Genomic DNA, 6,185 nt, shown 5'->3' on the forward strand with positions numbered 1-6,185 from the left:
AAAAATCACCGAGGGAATGGTACCATAAGTTCCAAAAGTTTATGCTTTCTCAAGGCTACAAACGTAGTGAGTTCGATCACTGTCTATATACAAAGAAGGCTAAGGATGGCAGTTGGCTGATCCTTATTTTGTATGTGGATGACATGTTGATTGCTGGCAAGCACTTGGAAGAAATTCCATCTTTGAAGTCAAAGATGGCAAAATCATTTGACATGAAAGATATGGGTGAGGCAAGTCATATCCTTGGTATGCGCATTGAGAGAGTCAGATCAAAGAAACTGATTTGGTTATCTCAAACAGATTATATTGACAAGGTTTTGCAACGTTTCAATATGGAGAAGGGAAATGCATTGAGTGCTCCATTGCCACCATATGTGAAACTTAGCAAACAAGATTGTCCTTTGTCTGAGGAAGAACAGGCTGAAATGGATAAGATTCCATATGCATCTGCAGTGGGTAGTTTGATGTATGCAATGATTGCTACTCGCCTAGACATTGCATTTGCAGTGGGAGTAGTAAGTCGATACATGTCAAACCCAGGCAAGAAACATTGGGAGGCAGTGAAAGGAATATTGAGATACCCGAAAGCTACAAAGAGTATGCGTATATGCTATGGGAGTCAGGAGCTAAGTGTAAAAGGTTTTACAGACTCAGATTATGCAGGTGACTTAGACAACTGAAGGTCTACGTCAGGGTATGTCTTTACATTGGCTGGTGGAGCAGTATCATGGAGTTCTAGATTACAAGATTGTGTTACTTAGTCTACTACAGAGGCTCAATATGTTGTAGCATCAGAGGCATGCAAAGAATCAATTTGGCTTAATCGACTAGTAACATATTTGGGAATCAAAGAAGAGATGCCTGTGTTATATTGTGATAGTCAAAGTGCTATACAATTGGCTCGCAATCCAGTTTATCACTCAATGACAAAGCATGTGGATGTGAAGTATCATTTCATCAATGAAATGCTCGAGGATAAGAAACTTCAGCTTGTCAAATTTCACACCACAGAAAATCCTGCTGATCTACTTACAAAAGGACTTCCCTCAGAGAGCTTTGTGCATTTTCGCAAGCAGTTAGGTGTAGGGTAGTACATCACTTCTCTACATCTCTTGTATATTAGCTTGTATAGTAGCTTCTCTCACACTTAAAGTACCACATTGGACTTTAAGTGGGAGGTTGTTGGGGTATAAAGCCCAATGTGGTCGCCCAGGTAAGTGGGTGGGCCGCCAGGTATGTACACATATTCTTTTGTATAAACCTAATAAGAACTCACTATTCTCTATACATTACAACAGAGCGAGTTCACCATATCATCGTGCTCTTCTTCCCGCACTCTCTCTCGCGTCGCACTTCTGTTCGTACTCCTTCAAAAAATGTGGGTAATGGCACATCCTCAATGAGGGTATGTATCCCATCGTCATTAAACCTCCAAAAGAGGTTAGTGTAACCTAGTATGCAATGCAAGGAAGGTTAATTAATGATCATGATTAGTTAGAGGGGAAGTGCTAAAGTGACCTAGGATAGGGAAATAATTAAGCAAAGCTAACTACTACCAATATCTTAACACTAGGTTGGTAACCTAACAGGACATAAAAGTGTCCTTTCAGGGTTTTGAAAAAAACCTCCAAAACCATAGTAGATCCACTCATTTTGTAAAATCCTTTCATGAGGTTATAGTTCAAGGCCTACTACACATGGAAAAAATAAGAAACTTGTAAAATTTCTCATCTTTTGGTCACACCAAGCCTCCAAAGTTGATGGACCAGTACATTTTCATCAAAACAGTCATTTCTTACGTTTTGTTGCATAAAAATAAGATTATGTATTTTTGTAGGACTTGAGATAAATTCCCTAGTTAACTTCAATGGGTTGGTGATCTGAACATATGATTACTTCTCACTCACTATTTTTTGTTTTGCCAAAAGAAATAGGTACAAAACAGTTGAATTTTTACCATTCTGCAAACCTATCATCAAAGTTTCTATAGCCACGCTCAATACAAATAATATATGCATATTTTCTTAGTTCCCTATTGTCCTTTAGGTTCATAAGGAGCCATGGTGCATGTCAAAATCATAATACATCTCTTACCAAGGGGAATCTTGAGGACAAAGATGAAGTGCTAAATACAGCAAACATGAAAAAATTGGGTTCAACATTATGAGTTGTAGAATCCCATAGAAACTATTCAATATCTAGCCAAATTTGATCCTTATGACTAGATATGGTTACTACCTACAAAATGCATGTAGTTGTCACAAGAAACTAACAATATTGAAAAAGCTATACTTGATATACTAGAATGTTTCGTTTTCTTCTATAATTGAAAAAATCAACCATCGTTGTCTACTATGAAAAATAGGGTATTATGTGCCCCAAAACTCAAGGAATATTAGCTTTGTGTTACAATATGCGACATAGAAAATCAAAACTACATTTCAATATCATGAAAGCCACCAAAAAAATCATAGAGGAGCTAAAATTGGCTAAAAAACAGGATTTAACCATTTTTGTAATTTGGTCATAGCTTACAACTTTAACATTTATTTCTCCCTAGAAGCATCACGACATGTTGAGGACTACTAAAGATAGTTCTCTAGCATTATAGACCTCACAAACATGAATTCTAGAGTGGTATAGTTGCAAAAAGTTGAAAAAAGCCAAAAACAGGATCCGTTTTTTCACACAGTTTAGGTTGTGAAATGTTGTGCAAGGACAAGGTTAAAGATGGAATTGATATTCCAAAAAAATGTCGAGTTTTTTTCAGCTCATGAGACAACTTTCTAGACAGATAGCACCTCAAAATCCATTTTGAAACTCTTGACATAATTCAAGGAAAATGGCCACTTAACAGGACATAAAAGTGTCCCAGGACATCCTGGGACACTTTTATGTCCTGTTAAGTGGCCATTTTCCTTGAATTATGTCAAGAGTTTCAAAATGGATTTTGAGGTGCTATCTGTCTAGAAAGTTGTCTCATGAGTTGAAAAAAACTCGACATTTTTTTGGAATATCAATTCCATCTTTAACCTTGTCCTTGCACAACATTTCACAACCTAAACTGTGTGAAAAAACGGGTCCTGTTTTTGGCTTTTTTCAACTTTTTGCAACTATACCACTCTAGAATTCATTTTTGTGAGGTCTATAATGCTAGAGAATTATATTTATTAGTCCTCAACATGTCCTGATGCTTCTTGGGAGAAATAAATCTTAAAGTTGTAAGTTATGACCAAATTACAAAAATTGTCAAATCCTGTTTTTTAGCCAATTTTAGCTCTTCTATTATTTTTTTGGTGGATTTCATGATATCCAAATGCATTTTTTATTTTCTATGTCGCATATTGTAACATAAAGCTAATATTCCTTGAGTTTTGGGGCACCTAATACCCTATTTTGCATAGTACACAACGATGGTTGATTTTTTCAATTATAGAAGAAAACGAAACATTCTAGTATATCAAGTATAGCTTTTTCCATATTGTTAGTTTCTTGTGACAACTACATGCATTTTGTAGGTAGTAACCATATCTAGTCATAAGGATCAAATTTGGCTAGATATTGAATAGTTTCTATGGGATTCTACAACTCATAATGTTGAACCCAGTTTTTTCATGTTTGCTGTATTTAGCACTTCATCTTTGTCCACAAGATTTCCCTTGGTAAGAGATGTATTATTCTTTTGACATGCTCCATGGCTCGTTATGAACATAAAGGAAAATAGGGAACTAAGAAAAAATGCATATATTATTTGTATTGAGCGTGGCTATAGAAACTTTGATGATAGGTTTGCAGAATGGTAAAAATTCAACTTTTTTGTACCTATTTATTTTGGCAAAACAAAAAATAGTGAGTGAGAAGCAATCATATGTTCTGATCACCAACCCATTGAAGTTAACTAGCGAATTTATCTCAAGTCCTACAAAAATCGCTAATCTTAGTTTTATGCAACAAAACGTAAGAATTGACTGTTTTGATGAAAATGCACTGGTCCATTAACTTTGGAGGGTTGGTGTGACCAAAAGATGAGAAATTTTACAAGTTTATTATTTTTTCCATGTGTAGTAGGCCTTGACATATAACCTCATGAAAGGATTTTACAAAATGAGTGGATCTACTATGGTTTTTAAGGTTTTTTTCAAAACCCTGAAAGGACACTTTTATGTCCTGTTAGGTTACCAACCTAGTGTTAATAATAAATTGATTAGAGAGTAGAGAAACCTAATGGAGATGTTAATCACACTAGTAGATGAATGCATAGCAATAAACCTAGCTAGCGTAGCATAGCTCTCATACCACTTGATGGGATTGGGATCATGCTAGCTACGGTGGGTGATAGACAAACATTATGCACATGTGTGAGTGTGTGTAGGCTAAATCATTACTCAAGAGAATTAGATTCCAAGATAGGTTAGCTTAGACTCATAAATACGATCTTGAGGAGTTGGCTAGCCCATCACAAGCTCATTAAGAGACAAGAGACATGTAATGAAAAACCTTGGATTATTTATTCATAAAAAGAGCTTTATGTAGCTCTACATCTTCACACCTTTACAAGTGGGATAATCCATCTCTTCTCTCATTTACTCACATTCTAGTGACTCTAGGACAAAGCCCATAATTCCCAACAAGAGGGCTAGTCCTACTTGCAGTTGCAGATTTTTTGTTCCCTATTCCAATAAAATTCTTTGTGACTGTAACAAATAGTGCCAATATTTATCCTCATCAAGCAGAACATCTGCACCAACAAAAACTGGTATTTTCATTCCAGGACTTTTCTCTCAAACATTTTTTCTATCCATTTTAGGACTATTGATCCCCATCTCTTACATACTTAAGTTCCACCAATTTCCTTGCAACACCTACAAGTGATGGATCATAAAGTAATCTATCTGAAAGATCATAAATAATAGGGCCGGTTGATGTTCGCATGCCCTTCAAGTATGTATTGTACTTTACTCTCTGTAGCACTATCATTGCCATGTCTGTGCATGCGGCCTCATACAAGCTAATGTGTTGTTTCATTGAAGCACACATACTTCCATGCATGGTTTTTGGTAAGTTTATTGCAGGAACAAAGATTCTCGACTCATCTTGTGACAAATCTAGAACCTAATGAGGTACTCTTACGTCCACCATGCAAACCATGTCTCTAATGATGCACTATCTCCTTCAATAGCGTGCCTTTCCTTCCAAAATATTTGAATTTCTCCTTTGTACACCTCAAATGAATTTTCTATAGATGCATTCTACCATTTACAACAGAAAGTCTTGTGCTCCTCTTGAGATGTTGGTCGGACACACTTTGAAGTGTGTAATACCATGATTTGCTCCCAATGGAATCTACAAGATATTTACTTACAACGTGTAATGTTATTTTCACCTCCAAAATAAACAATTTGAACGGCTATCCAATTAGCATTTGCTTCATCTCTACCGTGAATTCTCTAAACTATGGTTGCTCAAATCCTTGATCCATTGCCACCTTATTCGGAATTATCCAAAATTTTTGTTGAGCATACACATTTTTAACCGTGAATTCACACGTATCAATGGTTAAAAATTCACGGAGAAAAGTATCATACACATGCAAACATGGTGCCCCAACTTCTCACATGATGCACATGATCAAAATGAACCCACATCATACCCAACTTTTCATCTAAATATATCCTGTTCACCAAAATCCACTCCACTCCTAGGACCCATCAAAAACATTTTGAACATGTTTGGTTGTTTACCTTCTAATTTTCACACTATGTATGAATGGATATTTACATTTGCGCTTGAGATCTAGGATTGCTTCCAAACCTTTAGCAGTGATGTTCTTTGAGCTCTTGGCATAGTCCAAACATCTCTCAGCTCTACGTCTATTGGATAGTGGAGTAATGGTGTCTAAAAATTTTGCAAACTCATAGAAGCACATTTTGTATCTTTTTCAATAATTTCTTTTTATGATGAAGTCATGCGCATTGTTGCAAGCTCTAATTGTTTTATTGTTGTGAAAGGATCCTGGTCAACACTTGCATAAAGCATCTCAACAATGTTATGCTCAATCTTTTGGCTCCAACCTTTTGCACATGGATGTTTATGCTCTCCCAAGTGAATATCACACCTTGTATTATGCTTAACTTTAGGCAAACAATAATAGATAACAACTACACAAGAAGCAGCACATTCATGCA

This window comes from Adiantum capillus-veneris, chromosome 7, assembly GCF_014529385.1.
Source record: "Adiantum capillus-veneris isolate H3 chromosome 7, ASM1452938v2, whole genome shotgun sequence".
NCBI lineage: Eukaryota > Viridiplantae > Streptophyta > Polypodiopsida > Polypodiales > Pteridaceae > Adiantum > Adiantum capillus-veneris.